This window comes from Tyto alba, unplaced genomic scaffold, assembly GCF_018691265.1.
Source record: "Tyto alba isolate M040663 unplaced genomic scaffold, T.alba_DEE_v4.0 Super-Scaffold_14, whole genome shotgun sequence".
Classification (NCBI taxonomy): Eukaryota; Metazoa; Chordata; class Aves; order Strigiformes; family Tytonidae; genus Tyto; species Tyto alba.
The window spans coordinates 46,546,230-46,573,821 of NW_024881276.1; the positions used below are offsets into that span (position 1 = coordinate 46,546,230).

Below are 27,592 nucleotides of genomic sequence, written 5' to 3' on the forward strand. Positions count from 1 at the left end.
TAAACCTTAAGCTGGTTCTGACTAAGGGTGCTAGTGTGTTGCTTTTATACACTTGAATCAAACAAGTGTTTGCAAATCAACACAGCTGTATGTAATTCAGGACTTGATTATGTGGCTTTAAAAAAAGAAAAAAAGCATGTGAGGGTTTTTTTAAGGAATCTGTAACATCTCGGCAAATTAGGAATGTGGAAAAAACACAAGTAACAAGAAACCAGTATCACACAACATAGATCTACAGAGCCACAGATTCCCTGTCATTCAGGATGAGGACCATGGAAAAGGCAGAAACATATAAAGCAAAAAACACCCACCCCCCCTCCCCACAAGCAGTTAGATGCATTTTGGGAGTCAGACATGCATAAACACTTTAAAAAGTACTCCTGACATAATTAACAGTTTCGGACACAAACATGAACATAAAAGCATCCTATGCAGCAATTTGTGCCAGAAGGTTTTTGAAGTAGTACGGTGCTTTGTTTCTGTCTCTTGTTTTTGGAAGCACCAAAAAGGCAGAAACTCGGTCTACCTCGGTGCACTGGCTTCTATCCAGTCTAGCTGAGCACTGGAGGGAGGGATACACACACAAAAAAACCCCAGCCATCAGAAACAACGTTAATCAAAAAAACAAACAAAACAACATATACACCAAAAACCGCAAGCCAATTTGATCCAATAGATGTTTTCACCTCCTTTCTTCTCTCTTCCACTCTGCTCCCCTCCATACACATAAACAACATCTCTTATCAAAAACTGCATCTCACTTTTTAACCTCACTTGGCAATTTTACATCAGCCAGCATGGCAACAGTTTGCTCAAAAGTCAGGTCTACATCCCTCTCTCCCCAAGGCCAGCTTTACAAATGCGTGTATTTGAACAGGCATGTTTGCACATAAACTGGAGCTTAAACAAGGACTTCAGGTTTCCCTGGAGTATCTGTCATTGGAAGAGTAACCCAAGACACCAGAAGTACAAGACTAGTTTGCAATGCCAGACCTGCTATAGAGTGAGTCTTTTGCTCACCTTCCCTGATAAGCAAAATAGGCCCCTGAAGCACTTCCAAAAATCTTGTTTTACTTTTGCAAGCCTTAACAGCTCCAAAGCAGTGGTTTGTTTCTTAATGCTTGTTAAAAATCTGTGTTTCCATTCCCTCCCATCCCCCAGTTAAGAAGCGAATAAAACCCAACACAACAAAACACCACTCCACAGTTACAAAAAGCCACCTAGTTAGCTTTTCTAATTACATGGGGCCAGAATCAGCCTCATTCTTCTCTGGTTGAGTCAAATTTCCTCTGCTGAAAGCCGGCCGCAGCACTAGCAGGGGAAGCATGTACTAACAGCAATGCTGACCCCCAGCGTGAATGAACTGGATAGGTGGTGAGGGCCACAGGACCACAGAGCAATACTTCTAGAACTTACTAGTGGTTTTATTTATGATATCATAAATAAAGTAGTCATTAAAGGCGTTAATTAGTAAGACCTAAGAAGACCACTAGTAAGATACATACTAAATTACATGTGAATTGTTGCAAGTTTTGCATAGCACAGACAATACAGAATAAAAATGGCTTTGCTTAAAACAAACCCCAAGAAATAACAGTTCATGTATAGAACAGCCACTATTTCTGATTACCATTCAACAGCAGCTTACCTTTTCAGAAAAGGTTTCTCTTTCTTTAAGTTCTGGTATGATTCCTATCAACCGAAACTCTGTTTTGGTTTGTTTGGTTTTTTTTTTTTTTTTTTTAAAAAAAAGGTGTCATTAGATCAAGCCTTACTCTTTTCTAGCCTATCACAGAGTGCTTGATCATTCCCACCAGCTGGTCACAGACTCTTGTTAATGCAGCCCACCGAAAAGCAATCTTCTTTTGTAAATCTGGGCAGAAGCCAGCCTTTTTCTTAAAGGATTTCTTCTGGAACAGAAGGCTGTGTAGATTTAACAAACCTCTTTGCCTGTAACAGGAAAACCCCATCACCTTATAATTCATGACTTCATATCATCACACTGGGCAACAGAGGTATTAAGCAAGCTGCACAGATGATCTGAAGTTTGTGTCTCGGTGAAGGTTTATACACGCTCTCACAGTCTTTCTGAGGATTCATAAGTAGTTCGTTGGCAGGTTTACAAAATCCTCATAGTCAAGTCATTACTCTGCAGGATGACATCAGGATCTGCCCCAATTTGTCCTTCTGTCCTCTGGTTTGGGCCAAAATCCCCAGATCTTGGGGTGCTCCACCCTGTATGGGAAATGAAATTAGTCTGAGTCAAACAGTCAGAAGGACTGGTGTCCTGTCTTCACAAGTGAAGGCTGCTTTTGGAGGCACTTAGCTTTTTAGTCAAAGATAAATGAATGATATTTCTAAGCATGTTCCATATGAAAAAGTATTGTCTCTTTAAATACATATCAGATAAGAATAAACATTTCAAGATGAGCATAGCTACTGTAGGCCTTCTGAAAGCAAGGTGACCCTTGCATTATTATTTTCTGAGCTTTATTTACACCAGGAAGAGTTTAAAGAAATTACCTGACAAAAACTAGAAATACAGGCTGAATTTTTTTTCAAACAAGTGGACAGAATGTAATCATAATCATTTGAGGCAAGATGGTTTGGTAAGTTCTTTAAATGTCACTCAGAAGACCAATCACTGATTTAAATGATGTGAATCTTCTTTTCATATTTTATTCCTGCAGAAAATAAGATGTTTTTTACTGCTGTTGTAAAGCAGGTAACTTAAGTAGCTACTCTTTCACCTGTTTGTGCTCTGTGGCAACCTTTCTTCCAAACTGGCTTTGGACTTTTATCACAAGGTGAAGATACTGGGAGTCCCAGGTTTCCCATCACTAACGATATTAGCAGCTGATACTTTCAGTCGTTTCAGTAGTTTTGGGTGCCAGTGACATCATTCATCAAAGCTGGTGAAGCAGAACTATGACCTATGATCTCGAGGGCTGAAAATGTAGTTTAGCTCATCTGTAAGAAACTAAGCACAAACTTTGCCAGTATTTCAAATGTCCAGCTACTTCCAGAAGCCTGAAGAAACTGTTGTTAACCAAGGATGAAACAGATTTAACCAGTCTTAACTTACACCCTGTTGTAGTAGGACATGATATAAAAAACACTCTCCACCCTACAAAAAAAACCCAACCAGTGAAACTTTAGAAGTGGACATTAGTTCCTCAGGAATATGCACAATGAATACTAAACAGCCCTCTGAAGCACTTCGTGCCTTTACCCAGAACCGATTGTTTTTTCTTCATTATGTGCGCTGATTTTTCTGCTGCCAATGTTGAGTTTAACTCCTAAATTGCAAGGAGTGTTTGTGTAGGCAGGTGGCAAAGCAATACATGAGGGAATGGTCTTCAAGGACACAAAGGGACATTAGGCATCCACCTGCTGTTGAAAGTCAACCACCCCACTACCCTTCATGCCTCTGAAAATCTGTCGTGTTACACAGCCAGAAGAACCCGATCTGCACACAGCATCCCAAAGCCAAAACATAAATTCTGTGTTATTCTTTACCAGAAAAAAAGATCTGTCTGGGTACAAATACAGACATTTGTTTGTAGTCAGAGGAGAAATGCAATAGGTCCGAAGATTCTCTGACTTAAAAAAAAACAAAAACAAAAACAAACATGCTTGTGGCAGTACCACACTGGGAGACCAATTTTAACCTGTCCCTGCTAAGTATGATGTATATAGAAAGTGAGAAAGCAACTTTTCAAACAATCCATAAATCTAATGACTTCCCACTTCTATTGTACATTGTACTATATATAAACGCAAAGTGTAATGCATTTTTAAGTGTTGAACATAAGCCATATAGGCTTTATGCAGCAATGCCAGTTTAAACTCCTGCTAGAAACTTTCTACCCAGGCTTTCGGTTCCTACTGACAAAGAAAGTTACAATGACACCAGCACCTTTTGGGAACTGCAGCTAGGTTTATATGCCACTGCCCTGGTGAAAGCGTTGGGGACTCCAGTGTGCTAGCAAAACTCATCTCCACGTCTGTTCCACCAGAGTTCAAAAGTCCTGTCACTTGGCGTGGCTGTGTCTGAGCCTTGGAGGAGACCTAGCTGGACGTCACTCACTCCTTCCAGCAGTGAGGAGGTGATGGCTGGCTGTGCAAGGCAAGCAGAGGAGCACGAGCAGGTGGTACGTGTCTGGTTGGTTGGGGCTTATGTTCGAGTGCTGTTAGGAGGGCCTGCTGTCTAGACATACCACTGGATCCCCAATGGCTGCGTAGTGTGGAGCACAGAGGATGTGTAGCCTATAGATGGTACGTGTACACTCCAGGAAGCTTACAATGACCTGTTTTGCTTTAAACAAGATTTATTTGACACCGGCGTGGAGCATGGTGCAAGCCCGTCTGTGCTGCTTTGTAAGGGGGAGAGAAGGCCCGGGTAGCTCTGCGGCTGTTCTGGCTACCTGCCCGTCATCTCCACAGACCTTGCAATGTTTATGTGTTAATTTGCAAATATACTTACAGCAATTCTACATCTCTATATCAGCTACAAGGATTTGTCTGCTCAAAGACTTTGGCTTTGTGTTGCTGGTCCCAAGGTTGACTTTTCACTAGAGTACAGTGCCAGGTTTGTTACTGTGCCTGAAAGGGCAAAAGCCAGTCCTGCACCCCAACCCTTTTATTTTGCCTTTATAGTAAGAAGAGGTTTGTTCTAACACTGTCCTGAAGGCAAATTCTCTATTCTATGTTAGTCCTATCCTTCCATATATTAGGTTTCCACAGCAGTGAAAGTAGATCCATGGATGTGCTGCTATTCACTGAATGTTCCTGCATAGCACTGCAGGAGTGAAGTGTTTTCCTGCTGCTAACCCTTTGGAGCCTGACTCTTTATGCACTGTTGGTTTAAGTTCTGGTCTTCTACAAATACCTGGAGAAAGCCAGTGGTTTGGATCCATTGGAAACAATCTGTAGATGGTTAGCTGGTCATGCAAATTGTATTGTTGCTACACTTATTAAATATCTAACTATCTGCTTTGGAACATTATCGCTAGACCTGCTCACTGCTTCTCCTATCTGTTGAGGGCAGAGGAAGAGAATTAAACAAAACAGTCTGATCCTTCCAGGAAACACACATCTGAAGTTGATGGTCTTACAGGGATGCTGACCAGCTGTTTGTTTATTATTTCTCTGGAAATCTTTGTATTGTTTCCAATAAAACACTTTGTGTCATAGGTTCACTACATTTCCCAAAAACTGGGGTACTGGTTTTCATTTGTATTCTGTGTTTCCTGGCCAAACATTGCGTTACAACCAGAGAAAGCTTGCAAGAATGTAGCAGCATATTGGGGTGGAAAATAAACATTCTAGGGATATTGCAAGTATTTCCAAAGCAAGCAGTACAACCTCAGCAGGTTCAGAATTAAAGTTCATCTGGAAAGGAACACAAACACATCACGGTTTGAGACAGCACCAATAACATTCCTTGTACAAAGCACTCTGTGTTGTGGGGCGGGGGAGCTTCTGCTTACAACATGACAGAAGGTGATGGCCCATATGAAGATACATCTGCCATGTAGCGCTTCTGTCTGCGTATATCAGCTGCAGCGACATGTCCACTCAGCCACTCTGCCTTTGCCTCATTGGTCAAATACGTTTAATTAAGATACTAAAACCAATGAGAAATGGATGTTTCTTACATGGCTAACTACTGATGTCCTGTCAGTGGAGTGTGTATGTGTGGGAAATCAGATATTCTAAGGACAAATCATGTTCCTCCTCTCCCTCCCAAGAAATTCTGCCTTAGCTGTCAAAAATCATTTCATGTCAAACTGCATTATGTTGGATAACCTATTGCCAGTTTCTCACCCAATGCTTTGATGTAATGTGATACACCAGATCTTAAAGAAATGCTCGTATCAGTTACGTACATGTAAATTGTTAAAATCAGCGTAGTTACCAGAGAAGTTACCAGAGAAGCTATGCTCATAGAAAATATTTGCTAATACAGTTATCAGCCTGACAACATCAACTTGGAATTTGGTGGTCTTCCCGCATGCTTGTCAGTGATGACTTACATTTTTTTCCCTGGAGTTCAGCTATCCATCCATTTGCTGTTCCATAAATCAGATTTCCAGAAATAAAGTCACTTTCTAAAGGCTATGCAAGATCTGCTGCAGAGAAAATGCATGTGCATGCCTTGCTATCTACGAAAAAACCCTCTGATCTCCTGTCAAAATTATTTTTTTTTGTATTGCAAATGCAATACAGAAATATGGAAGAATTACAGAAGGAAAAAGAAAAAAAAAAAAAAAAAAAAAAGGAAATGTTGTGGGATTTAGCTTTGGAGGAAACATACTGTGCTTAAAGATGATTCTGGCAGGCGGAGAGCCGGGCACTGGGTTTCCAGGGCGGGCAGGGCTGGCTCCGGGGGCACCTGCCTGGCTACGGAGCTCTGGGGGCTCCGAGGCGTTAGCGACAGTCTGTTTCCTATGAAATCCCAAGGCGCGATATTCAGTTCCTCAGCCTGGAAATTCCCAGTCAGCTCCAGCTGAAAGAGGCAAGAGACAGGCGTGTCAGCGGGGTAAACAGAAGCAAGCGCGGCCAGAGCTGCTGAATAAGACGGTCGGGTCTTACTAAACGCAGCTCCAGCGCGCTGCAAAGGCTCACGGCGCAGCCCCGAGGCGCGCGGGACGGCTCCCGCGGATACACCGGGGCGCGAACCCGCGTCCCGGAGCGGAGCGGAGCCCCTGCCGGCAGCGCCGCAACCGCTGGGGGGCGCTGCGGCACCGGCGGAGCAGGGGCGCCTCGCGGCCGGGGCGGGGCGGGGCGGGGCCCGGCGCTCCGACCCTCCCCCTCTTCCCCCTCCCTCTTCCCCCTCCTCCTCTCTCCTCCCTCTTCCTCCTCCAGTTCTTCCTCCTCTTCCTCCTCCTCTTCTTCCCCCCTCTCTCCCGCAGCTTCAGCCTCCCGTGCAGCTAACAATCCCCGCGGTGTTTTCAGGAAGAAAAAGATTTTCAGCAAGAAAAAGACAAGGGCAGCATGGTAAATTCTTATTTTTACAGAAACACTTGTCAGGAGAAACCGACTGCGTTTCATCTTCTAGCAGAGTTACAGTGGAAATTAAATAAGTCCCGACATTTTCAGGCTAGTGAAGTCCTGTAAACACACAGTGAACTTTTTTGGTTTTGTTTTGTTGTGGGTTTTTTTTTGTGTTGGTTTTTTTGTTTGTTTGTTTGTTTGTTGTTTTTTTTTTGTTTGTTTGTTTGTTTTTTTTTTTTAATTTATGGGCAAACGGGGTTTCTCCCCACCATGGTAAAAAAAGTAGACACTTAGATTGGATGAAGATTTGAAATGACATTTGAAGATTTCATGGAGTAACTATAGCACATCTGAAGTGATCTGGGTAAACGCGTCCTCCCACTAGTCATGTTGTCTTTGCATTAAAGGGGATTAAGAAGGTTCTTAGAGTTTTAATGACTACAAATTATACATAAGATCAGAAAAAAAAAAAAAAACTATAAATTGCAGATAAGGATAAAAGCAACGACTTCGTTAGTCTGGATAGCCATGATTTTCATAGATGAAAAAGAAATATTTATAATATATCTGGCAGAAAGTACCTGCTTTTCATTTTTAGCTAACCCAAAATGTTTCATTAAAAAGTATCATCCATATACTCAGATGGTGATCTCAGATAAGCAGGGGATCCTCTACAGTTATATTTGCAAGTATCCCTAAACGGTCTGGTCATTCCTGAAGGCTTTTCAGGCGATTCTAGCATCCAGAGCACCCAAACTAAAGTTTTTGTAACTGTCTGTAAAGGAGGCTGAAAGCAGTTACTCAAGGTATAAAAAAGGCAGCAGCCACCTGGAGATGTTCATTTACAGTTATGTGGATCCATATGCTATTCATGACAACAATACAAAAAAAAAAAAAAAAAACAAAACACGTGTGTTAAGGGATCAGAAGTCAATGCTTAAAATCCTGTTATGTACAGCTGGGTTCCCATCCACCATTTCTGTTAAAGGTCTCCTATATGTGCAGCTAGGTCTGTCAAAGCTTTCTAGCTAGAAACAACTACCCTATTTCTGAAACGTACACCAAGACCCTGGTGTGAAAAGCAAAACTAAACCCTAAACCAAAACGGAGGTAGCAAGTCCACACATTATCATCAACAACATTTTCTTCAGTCAAAATGCTCTGGGCTGAAACAAGCACATCTGCTTGATAACAACAGGCCTTTTGGGTAGCAGCTTCACATGCAAAATGTCTCTAAAGTCATAGCTCAGTACCACACAGACAGTAAGAGTTTACCGCACAGTTGACAAAGCTTTGACTCTGCTATTATTGAACACAGCCCTGCCAACATAGGTCTCACCTATTCACAGGTCATATGAATGTTTATGTATAGCCTGTTCATGCCACTGACTGTAAAGAAAAGAGGGAAAAAAAAGCCAGATGAAGTAATTTTCTATGCAGAAGCTTCTTAGGAGGGACAAGATGGGCAGAATGGGTTTTTCTCCTCAAATGTGCTTCAGTCCCCAGTGCAATGACAGGTTTTGCACCAAGGAACAGAAGAGGAAGTGTTGAAGAAAAGAGGAGATGAAGTTCACAGCTCTAGGCTTTTTCATTGCTTCCCAGAGCTCCAAAGGGACCAGGGGAAATAGGATATAAACTGGCTGTTCTGACTTATGCTGGTGATCAGGCAGGGACCAGGTGGCCCTTGTATGCTTTAACCAAAAATATCGCTTACAATAACCTTAATCCTTATTTTTCCCCTGAGTACTAGGGATGAGGAACAGAGCTGAGATCAACCTTCCAAATCAGCCACGCTAATACTACAGGGAAGTGGGAACACCAGTTTTCTCCCAGATGTATGAACGAGCAAATGTCTCAGTCCCTGTTCAATTTTTAGGTAGTATTACTTCTTCCTCTCCACTCCCTATCCCAACTGTGCAATGCATGAATCTGAGTTAGACTGAAGGACCTAGTAAGACTTCAAGCCAGAATAGAAGTTAGCCTCCTGTCGAAATTCAAGGAATGATAAAAAAACAGTATTACCTTTCAACTGAATTTGAAACAATTATCCATACAAAATAAATGAGGTTGGAAATTTGATTTGTTTTCCTCTGTAATAAGCATGGGTTTGTTGGTGTTTAGTTTTGTTTTCTGTTGTTGATTTTTTGGTTTTGTTTTGAAAAGCAGCATCAGATGCAGAATGCCATAGATCTCTAAAACAAGGCTTACTGAAGTGCTAAAATGCAAGAAGAGTTGACAGTTGCTTGAGTTTCCGTAGAGCTTTTGCACAAGTTAAACACTTACAGCATGACCCTTGTCCCTGTTGTTGTGTTGATTAATTATCATCCCCTTTACTGTCAAACCACTTCAGTATCAGCAGCTCTTCAGGACCGTCCCCAACAGGGAAACTTCCTTGAGCCCCTCCATAATGATCATCCACAAATGTAATACTTTCAGGCTTTTCTGATACAGACTTGTCCTTCTATAGTGGTCTTTTTACATTTCAGTAATATATTGGCTCCATCAACTTGCTGGCAAACTTCCTGCTTCTGATGTATTTAAAAAAAAAGTTTTTATTGTTATATTTTGCACTCTTGCTCTTCAGAATCTTTTTGGGACAGCTTTATTATGGCTTCACATTTAGTTTGCCAGAAGGTTTATTGTCTTTTCTATGTTCTTCATTTGGACTTTCACTTATTGAAGGATGTCTTTTACTTCTAATAGCCGCTTTAGTTTGTTTTTTTTTCATACTGGCTTACCTTTTTGTCCCCAGTTCTCTTAGACTTCAGAAGCATTGGACCAGACTCCAAACAGTCTCTCTAAAAATGATAAAAGAAAAACGTACCCAACTTTTTGAAAGCTGCCAGAATTTTTTTTTTTTTGTTTAGATTAAATTAAAAATTGAAAAGCGTGCCCACCCTGTAGCAGAAAACTAAGGTTCAAAGTAATTTGCTCTCTCTTAGATCCCCCCTAAAATCATCACAGATTTCCGGGATGAAAATAGAAGCATCTGAAAATCTGATGGAGAATACCTTTCATGTGGGGAACCCCAGGAGGAAGAAAGATTTAGGTATAATATTAAGTTCTTCAATATGCAAAACATCTACTCGCAGGTCTAAAAGGTTTAATCAGATCTTACAAAGTGATGCAAGTTCAAAGAATTTAACATGAGCATGTACTGCAGTGCTTGGGAAAAAAATACTGTGATGTTGAAAATGCAAGAAGCTCTGAGGTGAATAATTCTCAAAGCACGTGCATGGAGCTGGCAAAGACTGTGCCCTTAAAGCAGTGGTCGAGAGGGAATGTGTGATTTAGTAAATCAGTCAAGCAGTAAGCTTTCATCTTTGGAGCCCTGGTTTATAACTTACTTAAGGCGTTAATTATAAATGTCTTGGGTATCTGTTCTTCACTTAATTAATCTCCACACTTCCATCAAGTGTGAATCCAGATCATAACCAAATGCTCTTCCAGCACAGACAGACTCATCTGACTGGAGGAGAAGGAAAGCTGCTTCGGGATCCCAACGCAGCAGAAAGACAGCTCACACCTAAAGGCTTACAAATCATTGTGCATCAGAGATGGTACGAGTTTTCGCTTTTTTGCCCAGCAGTGATCTTCCAGGTCTGAGGATCCTGATCTAAACAGGGACCCTCAAAATTACTGCACAGGGTAACTCTCTGTCAAATAAGGTTTTGCAGGATTTGGTGCGCACCTATTCTGCAGACTTTTCTTAGTAGGTTACCTTAGCTCGCGCCAATCCATATGGTGCCTAGACCTGTACTGTTTATCAAGGGAGACAGTTTAAAGCTAGCATGGATATCTATGTTCCTGTCCTATGACCACAGAGTGGACTTGCCTATAGCCTTATGGTGTCTGGTCCTTCATTGTGCAGTGAATTTCTGATACAATTTCTGTGAATTTCTGATTCAGAGAATGTCGTCCATTGAAACTTCATTGATGAAAAGAAAAGGAAGCTGAAAACAACAAGAAAGGTAGTACAAAGATGAGAGAGAACATAGATAGAGGAAGAACTAGGTACTAAAAGGAGAAATAGATCCTTGAGAAAAAAATATGAAGAGTAGCAGACACGTTAAAGGCAATTAGATTGATTTAAATGCTTCAGAACCTGGATTTTTTTTCATAAAGTACATTAAATGGAGAAACACTAGCAAACATGATTTGTTTCACTGCAGTACACAAAGCATTTGCTAATTAAAATGAAATAAATCAAAACTTGGACTTCTGTGCTCATCCCGGTCTTGTTACCTGTGGAACTTGATTTTTAAAGATTTTTTTATGTCTTCTAGTGATTCATATAGAATAAAGCATCAGTGGATTAAAAAAAAAAAAAAAAAAAAAAGATAAAAAGCTTTTTAAGTTATCATTGTTCTTTTCAATCAGCTGCAGCATGAACATTCTTCCTATGATTAGTTTTGCACGTGAGTTAAAGATACAATTCCACAATGAACTCTTCAGGATATGGGAGCTTCTATGTCTATCATTTACATAATCTGTTTATTATTGAAAAGGTAGAGATACACATACGTTATTGCAAAGCATTATTAACCACTATAACAACATTTAAACATTAGATGGTAGTAGTTATTTTAGTTTTTAAAGAATTTTTGGGTTTAGTTTTTCTGCACACAGTCAAGCTTTAATTAAGATTGCAGTTAACTGAGGCATCACAGGCTACATCTGGGTCACTGTTTCAATTTGGGAGCTCATAGGTCTCTATCTTTTAGAGTACTACAGCGTAACAGTTTTCAGAAATCAAAATTTTGTAGATCAGGGATTATTATATAGAATATCTGACTTTCCCCCCCCAAAAGGACAGACAAACGATATTTCTCAGATAGTACAATCTGTGCAGACCCACTGAATCTGGCCCTTCAACTTCAGGTGAAGGTCACGATGAATAATCACAGGTTTAACATCTCAGTCCAGCTTCACTTCTGCTCAACATTTGCACCAGAGAAGGTGTAGTTAAATAACTGAGTTAAGTAGAAATTACTGCTATTGAATGAAACTATGAATAATTTTATCTTGAAGATTTTTTCCTGGCTGTGGCTGCCTAAGTTTTACTACTTCCAGTAAAGCTATAGTTTTACTATTATTATTCTAATAGAGGATAAAACAGCTTTTCCAGTTTTTGAGCAGAACCAAATGTGTTACAGAGGCATCTGTTTATGATTATCAAAGGTCTGGCTTCACAGCAAGTGTGAAATCACCAATAACTAACATACCTGCAAATTCTAGTCACTTTTTTTATATAGAAACAAGCTGGTCAATGATGCAAAAGTGCAACGTAGAAAAGAGGTAGGTAAGGGGTTTGCCACCAAGGACCCAGATAGAGTTCATCAGAGAACCTAGAAGAAGTTTCTTTTGTAGAAATACAATTCAATAATACAATTATTATTATTAAAACAGAATAAAATATATATTTTCCCTATCACCCTCAAGGTTGTTGAAAAAACTTGGAAAAGTAGTGCTTAATAGCTTAACACTGGAATCCAAATAGATAGCATCTCTTTTTATTTAATTTAAAACTTCTGATGTAGGTTTGATTTCCTAGCTTTTAGTGACGGACTTTTGAGTTGTGAGCATTTGAGAACGCTGTTATTTTTATCTCCTTTTTTTCCAGTTAAGGGTAATGAAAACCTAGCTTTCTGTATGTAATTTCTTCTCGTTGCTGTAAGTCCCGTGCATGGACACACATACCACAGCTTCATCTGGCTCTTATGGACCCAAAGTGCTTCACAGGAACAATTTTAAATGTCATTACCTTTAGGACGCTTTTTGATGCAAAAGCATAAAGTTCCAGCTGTGTTGTAAAATTACAAAACTAAAGTGAATTTCGATTTTATTTTGCTTGGAACCCAATGGGCAATCTTTGGTTCAGAAATCAGCTAGATGAAGGGTCATGAATTCATGGCTCTTGAGCCTCCACCAACAATTCAGGTGTGGCTCAGGCATGCTGGCAAAGCCACACAACAGCAGCGGTGTCACAGTGGTGCCCGCCCTATGGTAATCCCCATCCCCAGAGAGACGGTGGGGCGACCTAATGAGGCGCATTTACTCAGTTCATTGGTTAATCCCCACCCTTGGAGAGGGAGGTGAGGAAGCTCCTTCAGAGCGCTGCTGGTACCTTCCACGTGACATCGTTTTCCTCGAGCATTCTTCCCAGGTTTGGCTTCCTGGCTCTCAGTTCCTTCCAAATTTCCTAACCGTACTCCTGACGTCAAGAAAGTTGTTTTTTCCCACCACTCGATATGTCTTCCACTTTGTTTTTGACCCCCAAATCAAGCAAAAATCACATATCAGTAAGGATCTTGCTTAATGTGAAAAGGTGTTATAGCTGCAAAAAGCATTAGATCCTTAAGAAAAAAAAAAAAAAAAAGAAAGATTGAGAAGATACTACGACACTTTTCTGTGTGCCCTGACTCATTGTGAAGACTCTGCCAGTCAGATTGCTACAGGGACTTAGAAGACTCTATAGAATGAGTGGGCCACAAGGAGATAAAACACTTATCGCTTAATCCGGGAAGCTAATGTGAGTTCCCATTCTACATGGGGAAAACAGAAAGGAGACAATCTTAAAAAATAAAAGCTTCAGTCAAATGAGTAGATACTCCACAAAAAAAAAAAAAAAAAAAAAAGTGAGAATAATTTTTTTCTGCTTAAATGGATTATATTGAAATGCCACCCACCAAAATACAACATTTCAAATAGTTCATACAGTCCATCCAAAACATGGACAAAAATTCCACACTCTTCATGAATAGTTTTTTTTTTTTCTTTTTTTAGTCTACACTTCTGCCCTTTCTGTTGGGGCTCCATGAGGCAGGGAGAGGGGTGTAATAGTGCAGGGAGTTCAGTAGGGGTAGCAGTTTACATAAGAGCCATCGCTGTGTAAATAGTTTGACAGTCATTTCAACTGCGTTTCTTCCTGGTGGGGATAGACATCTGATGGCTTTATTTCCATATGAGAGCAGCAGATATTTTAATAATCACGTCATTTTTCACCAGCAGGCTATGAATATTCAATAACATTTTTTTCTAAAGTATTTCATATCCTGGCCTTTTTTCCTTCCAAATGAAATTTAGAAGAAAATTATTAAAAAGTCACAGCTCCTTGCTCTGCATTCCCATTTTCTAACTTTGTTGCTGTTGTTTTGCATAACACTACAACTATTCAACAATCACAGGAAATCCTGGGTTGCAACTACCAAATTTCACATCTTCTGCTCTAAATGCTTACCCTTAAGGACTTAGAAGAGGTCCATAAAGTAGTAACCACCGCTGCTGTAAAATGTTAGCATCTTCTTTGTGGCTGTTTGACAGAATATAAAAGATGGTGTAAATTGTGCTAGTCTGATACCAAATAAAGAAGCTTCAGTACAAAATTAATCAGAAAAAATTACTTTCTTTCCTTTGTCAGACTTATAATCAGAGAAGCCGATGATTACAGGCACACAGGAACCAAAGTCTGTGTTGATGCCCAGCTGCTGTCCCTTAAGATTTGTACATGGACAATGATGACAGACTTGTTCTACTTCTACTGTGCCACCTGAATATATAAATAGCATCTATATAGCATCTTCCAGGAACTACAAATAGGATCTGGAATTATTCCTACAGAAATCAATGGAAGTCTTACTGATGATTTTAATGAACATTGGACCAACTTCAAGGACAGGGAAAGAAAAGGTTTTGTTCCTGTGAGTACCTTAGGCCTATTCTGACCTCCACTACAATGTCTTATTTTTTTCCAAGCATTTAACAGGAACAACTGTTTGTTTAGGTGTTACACAATTATGCTATGGGGAAATGTTGAATTACAAAATAAACTGCATTCCTGACAAATTGTAATTACTGCCCAAGAGAGTGAACACCAAGAAACTGCTTCCTCCCAGTTGTGGGAACCAGGGGTGTGCTGTGCACCTGATCAGAAAAAAAAAGAATTAAAGCCCCCAAATAAAAAAAATAAAAAAATTCCCACAACCAGAGGACTTGCACTGATTCACACCAACATGTTTGGGATTTCAGAGTTCTGAGCAGATGTGAGATAGGGGACTGGGTTAAGGGGGACCAGTGCCTAGTAACTGTGGTTACATGAACTGACATAAAGGAAATTTGAGATTAGAAACTCTCCCCCAAATCCAGAGGCCAAAAGTATACTTCCTGTTTACCAGATGTAATCCCTTTCACTTCCATGATACAGCTCCAGATACACATAACACATGCAAAGGGCAGGATCTTGTCTCTTCATGTCTTGTTTTTTTCACAGTGTTTTACCAAGAGTTTCAAAGATATGTCACCATCACCTCAAAATGTTTTAAACCCCCTAAACTGTACATCAATTCTCAAAATTCCTGAGATATATTAAAAAGTAGACTTAAAATTAATAAACACTTAGCTCTTTTAATTTGCCCACTCCCCTTTCACAGTGTGTAAAGTTCATGTATTTCAGATTTTTGTCTAAAGGCACAAGGGCTAAAAATATATTTATTTTCCAATGAAAAATTAGATTCTCAGGGTGAAAACCAGATTACAGTCCATATCGTGAAATTCATGAGGCCGAAGGACTTAGCAGTGGCAAGGTGACAGACTCCAGTCAGATGAGAGCAAGAGGTGGGTGGCCAGCCAGAGTTATCAGGGGCTTATTCTTCTTCAAAACCAGATGAAACTAAATTGGATCCAAGGGGTTCAACGTGTAGTGAGCATGACCCTAGATCACATTCATATCAGGTGCTCCTGCACCCTGCCATACAGGCAGGACTGCTGCTGCCATCGATCCCTCAGTGCATGCCAGACCCACCCCAAATCACATAATTCCCCTTATCTGGGCTCTCACCAGTCTGACGGGGATGGATGTGCTCCTCCCTTCATGTCTGTAGTCCTCCCAGGGCCTGCCCACCCACAGGGTGCCAGGTCTCTTCACAGAAATGGGAGCACAGAGTCACCATGTGGGGCCCCAAAGACCCTGTGATGGCTCACTCCCCTTCCCCACTGAGCCTGGGGCTTACGCACCCCATCTGCCAGAGGTCAAGCCTCCACACACCCGGGGGCCTGCAAACAACTCTCCAGAGAAAAATGAGAGTTGAGGGACACAGACAGGCTCTGTGAACTCATCTTCAACAGAAGACAGATACATGTGAGGTGTGAGGCTGTGGATCAATAAAACAGGAACATTTGTTTCTGTTTCCTCACAAAAGGAGAGCATCTTTGGTCTTAGGGCAAAGTCCTCATAGCTGTCCTCCATCTTTCTCTTACAGTTCATAATTTATCTCTGAATCTTGGAGACAGTTAAACAGCCTGTCTCCTCTGTCCCAGCTGATTTCCTTTGATCTTGTCTGGACAAGCAGTTAAATAAAAACAAGTTCCTCAGCTCCACCTTCTTGAGGTACCTCTTTCCTTCAAAAACAGAAGGCTTTGCTTCTCCAGCCACTCTTGATTTTTAATTTCTATTATCTGTAGGGGAAGAGGGGCACACTCTCCACCTTCTCCTGGAGAAGCCACAGGAATCAGTTCTCATACCTTCAGCTAATCTCTTGTCCTCTACCTATGTTTCCATCTAAACATGGGATGAGTAAGGCTTACTGATATACCATTATCCCCAGGTTCTCATCTGGGAAAAGATCAGAACCAAAACTAGTATGTTTAGCAATAGCAGAAGCCATGATGAAAAATTACCTGTATTGTATGGATGTTAAAAGCTTCCCAACCAGACAAAGGATGAGGCAATGCCTTTTCTTTTGTGCCACAACAGCCTCTTCCAGCCAAACAGCTCTCACCTTTATCTGTAATATCGCCATTCAGAAAGGCTCAGACACTACACATTTTTTTTACATATTTATCCTCACAGTTCTCCCAGAATCAGGGAGATGACCTTTTAAAATAAATGGGAAACTGAGGCGCAGAGAGACTGAGTAGCACACCAAAGGTCACAAAGGACACCTGTGGGGTAGCAGATCAGGCTCTCAAAGGCCACTCTTGAGTGCTTCAGCCACTCCACTGCTCCGCTGTCAGTCAGGTTTGGAGCCAGGAGGTGATATCTGAACACCCTTTTAATAAAAAAACAAAAAAAACCCCACCACCAACAACAAAAAAACCCCAAAACAAACAACAACCAAACAACCAAACAAAAAACAACCAACCAACCAAAAAAAAAAAAAAAACCCAACAAAAAACAAGTAAAGCTTTCAGATATAGATCCAAGATTCAAGTCTTAATTCTCCACAGAAGATCAGTTTGCTTCAATTTCAGTCATGGACAGCTAAAGAAATGTTCTGGGCCACATCTTCTACTCGTCCAACCCTGCACAAAATCACTCAAAACCAAGCCAGCTTCACCAAAGAGTCACTGACTGTGAAAAAGGAAGAAGGTAGAGGAGCAATTCCATTTTCCCCTCCCCATTTTTTGTAAATCCTGCCTTTTCTAGCATATTATTTAAACAAATGAAGGGAGCATGGGTTGCATTTAGGATGAGCTTCAGCCTCCACCCACCTTCCACCTGTAGTTGATAGCTGGACCAATTCTCCAGTGCAGCCAGTCTGTTGACACTCATAACTTGTCCTTCTAAGCAAAAGCACATCAAAGACAACAGACTTTGGGCTGGTTAAGAAGTATTTAAATAGCTTTCCAACTCAATGAGGCATTTCAAGATTTTCATTAACAGTAATTATGCAAGAAGTAGAGGTCACCACCAGAAATTTTACAGAGCTTAAAGAGGCAGGATTCAAAATGAATTTAAAGTTAGAAAATTAGATTGTACATTAACATAAGAGACATTGCTACTGTGAATCATTGTCTCAAAAAATTAATTGCCTTTTTTTTTTCTTACGTTGCTTTTTGCAAATTTTGACTATTAAAGCACAGAAGTTTTAGATCTGAGGTGCCATTAATAGGACTCAGTGAGGTAAATGGTAAATGAAGGGAAACATCATGTTGGATTAGCCCCCTAGATTATCATGCAAATATTCATTTATGATTTCAGACAAGGAGCAACAAAAATCCTGTCTTTTGCCAACAAGATCTTTCCCTCATTCTTCTTATCTACTACATCAGGCCAACCTAACCCAGAGAGAGCTAAAGATTTTGGTTTCTGCTGTAGAAACAAAATTCTCTACCTCAAAAGTGCTTCCATGTAGGTGGATTCTGAGCAGCGACATTTATAGGATCGTTGCCCTTGTGTAAGATGCTGGCTTTCTCTCTGGTAATATTCGAGGAGCAGCAACAGAAGAGCTGTGACAAAGCTGGAGGCCCTTGGAAACCATTTTGATTTACGGAAGTAGCTGCACATAGCACTGTGAAGCTGACCCTTGTGCTCCTTCAAGAGTGAGCCTGTACTTAGAAAATTCATCTTTCATTTTTGCACCACATGGGTCGGAATCTCCAAGGGACTGTAGACATTCAAAATGCAATGAGCCTACTCTTCGAAGGGTTGTGGTGTACAAAGCCAGCCTCAGTGCTCAGTGTGAGTGCTGATGCTGGGCTTTCCACCCAGCACGCTCCCTTGCTCCAGGGCAGCTATAGCCTCATTATGAACAAATGCTGATTGTGCCCATGCACAAACGCTGAGTAAGAGGACGAAGGCAAGCAAAGACTTCTTGAGCTTTTTCCCCATGGCTTGCAATTCTGTAGAGACTAGTTACATATTGGCTGCTCAGATGAAATTCTTAAGAGGTATTTGAACATTTAACTAAGCAAAGTTTCACAGAGAGATGTAATCAAGGGCCTCTATCAAGATCCATCTTACTGAGGGAAACAGGCTTCTTGAAACATGGGAGCGGTATTCCCAAGGAGAATGACAACCTCTTTGATCTTACAAGCATACAGATTCTTCAGAGAGCAGCCAAGCCACCTGTAATGGGCCCATTCTTTAAATGTCACTACTGCCCATACAGAGGAACTTCAAATATTATCAGTGGGATTATTCTAGGTTGGCAACATTGAACAAGTAAGTACAACCTGGCATGCTAGTTTTCTTTATCCATTTTTGATTCCGGAGTTGAGAGTATCAAATAGATTGAGCAACTCAGGGAAACATTTGAAACCATCAGCAGGACATGCTCCAAAATCACGGAGGACATCAAATGTCTTGCTCTCCAGGAATAAGGAGAGGCCAAGTCCTCAGCAAACTCTGCTGACAAGTGAAGCTCATTTGGCTTTGAGAGCAATACACTGATTTCTATCAGCTGCCAAACTGTCCATAATGGCTTTAAAATACACTGTAATGTAATAGGATTAAAGTCATAATATATTCTTACAGAGCTACAGAAGCTGTAATTTCATGTTCAAGCTGCAAGAATCTAGATTCCTTTAGAAATGGATGTGAGTTCACTTCCTGGTCATGCTAGTAAAAGACCTCTGTGATTACAGGGCACGGGAGAACCAGCATCTCTATAAATACGAAGTAAGAAAGTTTCCTTACCTAAGTAGTATAGGGTCTGCATGTTGTTGTTTGAACTACAGGCTCTGAAGGTACAAGTTAAAGCAACACATGAGTTAATTCATTCAGGGGCTGCTACTGGGTAAATAATGCATAATAATGGCAAACGATACTTCACAAAAGGCATACGTTGAGTTAAATGCTGTGGACCGTCCTCGAACAGAACTGCCTGCCCTTAAGAAGTCTTTAGTTTTGATTAATCATTTGTAATCTGATCAAATTGAAGAAAGCAAGCTGCCTGGTGCAAATGACTATTTTCACTTTCTTAACAGCTGACCCAACAACTGGGCACCCTTCTGGATTGAGGAACAAATTAATATTCCTCAACTGACTTGAAAGCATTTAAAGATTGAAATAGGCTGCATATGGGGATGTAGCTAAAAGTGGGTTAAGTAGTTAGCAATTAGCTGCATATAAACCATGAATCAGTCTGTTTTGATGATAAGACTCTAATTTCAGCTTTTGCCTTTTCAGTACGTTTCTCAAACACAATAGGTAGGCTTATACTGAAATGTGAGCAAAATATAGCTCTTCTGTTGAGTGAACACATTTCTTTTTCCTTCCTTACTGCTCTCAAGGAACCGAGAGAAAGGTTCAGTGCAGCACTGCAGACACTTTATGAGGTTGTATTTGTATGAACAAGCACTTCAAAAGACACGAGGAAAAGATTCACATTACTGTTTGAGTGGGAAATGAAAGACATCACCAATACGATCAGTAGATCAGACTTCCTGTCTGATATCATGTTTTTAAGTTGTTCAACGTGACTGTCCATAAAAAGTTGATGAGTACTAAACACATGATTTCCTCTAGCCAAAATTTTCCCCCTTCTTAAATTGAAAATAAGGCTTGTATTTCATGTTTGTTTATCAAGTTTGTTTTATTACTATTATTATAATATAATAAATACTTATATCTCTACCTGAATTCACAGAGTAAAATTAATACTGATGTTTGAAAAGGAGACTAGAGGTAACACAGAAGTTTAAGAAACACCAAATGAGGAGTCCATTTATCTGAGGGATGCAAAAAAAAAAAAAGCAACACTAAAAAACTCTTGAGATTCATCTTAGTTTCTGTCCAAAACTACTTTAATCGGAGCCATTTTATAGTTTAACTCGCTTGCACTCCTTGATTTGAAAGAGGATGTCAGAGGCCTGGTCTACACCTTGATTAGTAACAATCTGATCAAACACACTAGATTACACAGGGATGAGTTAAATGAAAAGAGGGTATAGCCATGGCTGTTTTAACCACTAACGACAACATCGGCTAATTTGAACAACAATTTTATAAGGATTGATTTTATTTTTTTTTTTGGACATGATGATTTTATTATTTGGGCTTTCCCCCAGATTTCCTTCTACTCAGAGTATTTTAGACTAAAAAGTGTCCTCTGGCTGGCTGGAGAGAAAGGATAGATGGTGGCATAAGAGTTCTGGGGGTACCCGTTCACTGAGGCCAGTTGCAGCACTGTCTATCACAATAGATCCATACATTAATTCTGTTAGCATTTTGTGCATGAAATATATCATCAAATTGTGCATATTTCTTTCCTAGTATGCACACACGGGAAAAAGCCCTTTCTGCAAGGATGGAATCAAGAATACAAAGGGAAACAATTTTTCAGAGATGCAACCTTCACCTCTGCTTTTCATTAGCCTCTCAAAATTTCATGACTTACTTTTGACCTCTAGATTTCTTATTACTCCTACTCCATTACAAAGGCATGCACCTCCAAACCACCACTAATGACAGTTATTTATATTTATATTGCAGTTGTAAGCCTGGTCTTGGCAGGATCTCACAAACAGACCACAGCATTTCAGATTATTAGCTGAGGCCAAATTGTGCAAAACGAGAGCTCAAGCTCTTACACAGTGTAGTAACAGGGGTTCTGGCCCCTGTTAGAGCTGAGTTGTGTTTTAAAAATACAGTGGAAAATCTACTTCCTTTTTATACACACAATCAATGTCACTACAATAAGAATAAAACACGGAAGAGATTATGCTTCTCAACAGTCATAGCAGTAGGGTCTAGAGGACAGGAATGCCTTTTCCTTCTCCATTGATGCACATCCTTCTGTTCATATCATGTTGGGACAGCAACACCGACGATGAAGCATTTCAGGGGTTTATTGACAGTTTGGTAGGTAGGTGGTGAACAGCCAGTTAAGAGAACAAGTGTGTCTGGAGCAAAGAATAATTGAAGACTTCCTGGCTGCAGTTCACATCAAACTGCTATAAATTAGTAACACAACTGGGCCACTTAGTCTTCTGTTCTGAGAATGGTTTTCTCTACTTGAGTCAACTAAGTGATCAGATCAGTGGATGGATACACCAATTCCTGACCTCAGAGTTTTTATCTGCATGCTGATGCATAGGTATGGTTGTAAGGCTTGGAGCAGGCTCAAACCAAGACGTCTATCCTATCTTCTCTCTAGTCATGACCATACATAAACCTGTATTACTCAATATTTGTTATTAAAACCAGTTTTATCATGCCTAAGGCAACCATGTTAAGCCTGAGTGAGCTCTGGAACACACTCTGGTAGTCAGATAGAGCTGGGAGTGTTTTCAAGCTGGTCCTTCTCCTTACTACATTTAACCACAGAGAAGATAGCTAGCAGAAAAGTTAACTAGAACTTTAGTACCTTAGTTCTGATTTACCAATAGAGAAATGATCTTACCTTGATAGCATTTTAAGGAAACCTGTACAGGAGAAATAGAATAGATACAACTGCTCTCTGGGTGTTTCTCTTGTAGAAAAGCTTTATGAAGTTTGATAGGAAATTAATACATAAATTTATAGATGTTTATTATAGCTGAATGGAAGTGACTTATAAAGGCCTGCAGCTATTAAATCACTCCTGCCTCCAGTGGAGAAAGGCCAGCTAAGAGACTGTCGGCGTAACACAGAATGAAATAATTTCTCTTTTTAACCACCCTATACAGTCCTGTGCATGTGATGTAATTCTCTATTCAAATCCACAGAGAAGGTATAACTTCCTATTAGAGTCCATTGGGTGTTTGTATGTAGATTTCCTTTCACAGACTTCTTTGCATAGCCAGAAGATTCATTTTCTCTGAGTAAACTAAATGGTGTAGATCTTCTTCCTCTGAAGTCGTGTGTCACCACAAACACAGCCTACATGCAGCTGAACCTTGTTTTAGAGCCTATATTCTTGCATATGGTTGCAAATAGAGGCAAATATCACGGCAACAGAGCTATTTAACTAATGTATTGTCACACAATGATTAATTTCTCTTTTATTTTCAGTATGAAAGTCTGTGGCATAGACCCCCATATGGTAAAATAATAGGCTGAAAGATTAGCCACCACCACCATCTGTTACTCGTCCCTGATTTCACTCTCTCTTTCAAGGGTTGATTGCAATTTCAAAATCTTTCAGTCAACGAGTCTATTTTCTTTCAAGTTATTACCTAGATGACTTCAGTAATTCTATATAGATGGGGCCTGAAAAAGAAATGCTGAGAGCAGTGAACACACGTAATACATTTGCATAATGCAGTGGAAGAGAGGGTGCTGTGAGAGGAAATTCGCAGGTCTGGCATCTCGATTTAGCTGTCAGTGTTTACAAGAGTGTAACTCCATTGCCTGCTTTGGAGTCGCTCCAGAGAACCACACTACTGCTGCAAGAGAAATGAGGTCTTTAATGTCCCATTTCTTACCAAAGTCATCCATTGTGTACAAGTGACAGATAATAAACCATTCCTTCTTTTAGTATGCCTGCCTATTGCATGCTATTTTATTTAGATGAGTATTTATGTCTATATAGGTGAACTTGTTAAGTCCAAAACATAGGAAAGTAAGAAGGGTAAGGAAAGCCAAACAAAGAGAGACAAGCATATATCTTCAGTAAGCATGAAGAGGAAATCAATAAAAAAAGTATTCTTTGATCAAGATCCCCACTAATTTGTATGACTGACAGGTGCCAAGTCAAATTAACATGCACTGTAGTTTTGGCATGCAGCCATCCAAATGCATGGCAATCTTTGTAGAAGAAGCTTTGCCATTTGAAGTCTCGGTATTGCTGGCACAGCAGACACTGTTTTCACTGCGCAGTTATTTGTGATAAGCATGAATCATTCTTATGGATCAAGGTAAAGCAACCTAGCCTGGTAAGCAAGCACATGTTTAGCCTGTGGCAAATCCTACTGAAAGCAGAGAGAACCCACACTACCACTTTTTATTTGCTACAGGAGACACAGTATAAGCTGCATCTCCACATCTTATCAGCAGCAACACTGGAAACACTACTGCTGCTTCCGCAACAGAAGTAGAAAAAAATACCATTTCTAATAGCAACCCTATTTATGTTCCCATCTGAGCAGGAAACAAAACTCCCACCTTTGTGTTTTTGGACAACGCTGTATTTAGAGGTGTCCTCTTCCTTCCCTGTCTGTGTGCAAGTTCTAGCCAGGGACTCCCCTTCAGGCTGCAAAGTTTTCCCTTTTTAAACTTTGAAACTCTATGTACCATGTGGCATCAAGAAAGAGTGACATTTTTCTATGATATGGGTAAAAATATTCAACTTCTTTAGCAATGAAATGAAATTTCACTATTAAATTTTCAGTTTTGAATGGGCAATGGCTTTATTCCAGGCTATCATTAAAAACATGGGGACCACAGGATCCGCCTTCGTTAGTGCCCTTCTCTTGATACAAGCATAGAAAAATATTTAACTTTCAGCTTTTTACTCCATTCTGTCAGCTGAATGAATACTGAAGTGTTACGATTGGCCTGCATTTGCTCCACAAGCTGATTCAAATCACATGTGCTCTGAGCCACTGAGGTGTGGGCATATCGCAACTGCGAAATCCCACTCTCCTCCTCAGCCTGGTCTTGGGTCCCATTGCAGGTAATATGCCCTGTCAGCTTTACTTTCTAGATTAGACTTCAGGCATATGAAAATTACTTCCCTGCTTGTAGAGTGCCTAGCATATTAACAGGAAGCAAGAAACAAAAACCCTGAGGAGGTATTTCATGCCACATGGAGTGAACTTTGTTTTCTAGATCCATCGCTTCAATTGTTTGCTACGGGGTATCAGACCAGATTCTCCATGGAAGTAAATCAGCACAGCTTTGCTATGCGTGACAAAGCTGCCCCAAAACTGAGCTACTAATGTTTATGTGCAGAAACAATCTAAATGTCACTCTTATGTCTGGCTCATAATTCAGAAGACCATAATTGGTTGACATAGCCCATGTATTTGTTATTTTAGGGGGCTTGTTGGAAGGAGATGGCAAAGGTTTAGGAGTCACTGATCTCCATCAGCTCTACAAACAAGGCAAGACTGCTGGGCTTTGTTTTCTTTTGGGAACTTTCCAAGCATCAGTACTTTGCAAGTTACCCCCATAGGCAATTCAGTATCTGTTTCAAGTTAATGTGCTTTGTTTTTCAGGCCACAAATAAAATCAGAACAAAGCAAAAGTTCAGATTTGTTTGAAAACAACCCAAACTGTGTACCGTGTGAAAAGAAAGGTAAAAAGAGGGTCAGGGAAACTGGGACTAGAGAGGGCATGGGATAGGGAAAATCTCTCCAGAGGAGGGAAAGTGATTTTTAATATACAGAAAAAGAATAAACTGAAGAGAGGAGAAAAAGATAATAGTTAGAAAGTCTATGTGAAAATCCCTTTGAAATACTGGAGCTCCCTTTCTCCTAGGGAGGTTCTGGTCTCATTCATAAGAGGGTCAAAGGGACTGAAACTGCTAGCTCTCCTACTGCCGTGGTGTTAGAGAGGCACATGAAGCAGATGATAGCAATACAATCAAGATACTGGGCCAAATTCTGCCCTTGATTACAGTAATTCAACTAATTTGAGAACCCTGTTCGACATGATCTTTTAATTCTCTGATTCCAGAAAAAAACTATAGCACCAACGGAGGACTTGAATTAATCAGGTATCAAACACACACACACAGCTTTGTTAAAACAAACATAATGATAGAAGGATTTAGAGGGTATTTCTTTCCATAACACCAAAGAGCTGTTAACCTTTGCTTCCAAATTTGTCAATATGATGCTGTGTTATCTGATTTTCCCTCTACCTTATACTTGCTTTCATCCCACAGCTCTTTTCTCAAGAATGACACCAGAGTTAGGCTGCTAACTTGGTGCTGGGAGGACCCAGTTTTCCACAGTTCTTCATCCCTTTACAAAGACTGGATGAATATGGGGACAGTGGTCCCCATCTGTCAGGTGGGGATTACATTTTCCCATACGATATAAACAGGGCAAAGCAAAGCAAATGTATACTTCAGTGATGATCTCTGCTGGTACCTTTTCTGGATTAACATATTTTCTCTCCTGTGTTGGATGTATTGCTTTGTGAAGTCAGACTCAAAAATTTCCATTGACTACCACGGAAGCTGCATTGGGCCAGCAGTAGCCATAGTGATGCCAGATGGTAAGAAGCTATGCATGTGACTGTGATAGAGAATTGCCCCCTGAATACTAAATCCAGATGAGTGCATTGGATCCAAAGCAATCAGAGTTGAGCATGAATGCAGACAGAGAACCACTCCCCAACACAAAACCTAGTTAAAAATGAGGCAAGTATTTTGTGAGAAATTAAAGCAGGGTAAAAAACTATATTCGGTAATCCAACCACTTATCCATTATCAGTGGGGTAGTTTCAACCCTTGATTCAACAGGCAGGGTCACCTTTCCATGAAGATATGCAAAAGAAAGGAAGAGACCAAAAAAAAAGGTTAAAAAAGAGCTGATTTAACTTAGATGAATGCTGAGCAATGGAACTGACGGGCTCAAAGAACTGTAAGTAAGAGACGAAACCTTTGAAATCCATGTCACCACATCAAGACTGACTTCAATTCAGAGGTGACCCATAGCTGTTATAATACCTGGGTGATATTCTGGTAGCTTCCATGAATTGAGCTTGGGTTTTTAATCCAGTTAAGAGCATATTCACATCAGGCAATCCACAACCCAAACCTGCACTCTCAGGTAGTTGGAAGAAATGAAAAAACTAAATCGCATTTGTGACATTGAAAGGAATTGTGTCCTTGTCAAAAGCCAGAAATTAACAGGAGCAAGACTTCCTTGCTACACTGCTCTGTTTAATATTAAACCTCAGTGCCTGGATATTACAGTGAGGCTAGCCAAGGAGAAATTCAAGACAGATGGATGTGTTAACTGTCACCTGGGATAAGAAAGTTGGTAGAATGGAGAGAAAATTTATTGCTCCTCTAAATCGTGTGACTACATTTTGCACTATTTTTTTGTTGTTGTTGTTTGTTGATTTTTCTCTGAAAACAACTCAGAAAACTTTGCTTGTGCAAAAAACCAGCACAAGCAGTGTAGGCTTCACCAGGCAGAGGAAAACTTGCAGTGTCCAGTTATCACCTTGCCCAAGCATTTTATTTCCTTTTCAAGAGATAGAGAAACATGTCCTTACCTTTCAAAAGACCTCTTGCTAGCACCAATGAAGAAATGCAACTGAAAAGCAAAGCAACATTTGATATTGTTACTTTTCGTGATAAAGTTTCAAGGTTTTCTCATATAAGTAAGAAGCAGTGGTAGACAAGGAGAGAAGCATACAACACTCTCTTCTTGGATTAATGTACTATTAAAAAAAAATAATAAAGAGCCATTCCAGTAAAGCTGCAATAAGATAAAGAAAAAAGGAATCTTTACACACCATGGATGCAGCTAGAGGAGCAGTCAACAAGATGTGATTAACAACACTTTGAAAATATATCTCCACACACAAATTGAATGAATGAGGGCATACATTTTCACTATTGCTCTTACAATTAATCTATGAATGGTCTTCCCAGATGAGCTAGGCACCTACCCAGTGTCTAAATGTATTTATTGTCACGAGAAGAGACACTGATATAATGGCAATTTTGTGCAATGCAAATCACAGTAAACCACTAATTTCTAAATTTCAGCAGCTGATCTTGCATAGTTGCTTACAAATGCAGGCAGAGACCACACTGATTGCAGCAGTAAACTGAACTCATATCTCACATTGGCTTGAAAATGTAGCTTGACAAGTGTTGCTTAAACAAACCTGAGCACGTCAGTTATTTTCAAATGATTTACTCATTACAGTCGCTCACAACATAAAAGCCAACAATCAGTCATTAGCACGCAGCAGAGGAAATTTTCC

The 27,592-nt window shown here is 40.2% G+C and overlaps 1 long non-coding RNA gene across 1 annotated transcript in view; it reads right to left on the reverse strand.

Annotated features, from left to right (window-relative positions):
* Window positions 1–19,414: 19,414 nt before the first annotated feature.
* LOC122152947 overlaps window positions 19,415–27,592 on the reverse strand; it is a 38,416-nt gene continuing 30,238 nt past the window's right edge. The window contains exons 2-3 of the long non-coding RNA XR_006164950.1: window positions 26,873–26,913; window positions 19,415–19,458 (exon numbers count right to left, since the gene is read on the reverse strand). This is a non-coding gene — a long non-coding RNA (uncharacterized LOC122152947). The remainder of the gene's footprint in view (window positions 19,459–26,872; window positions 26,914–27,592) is intronic.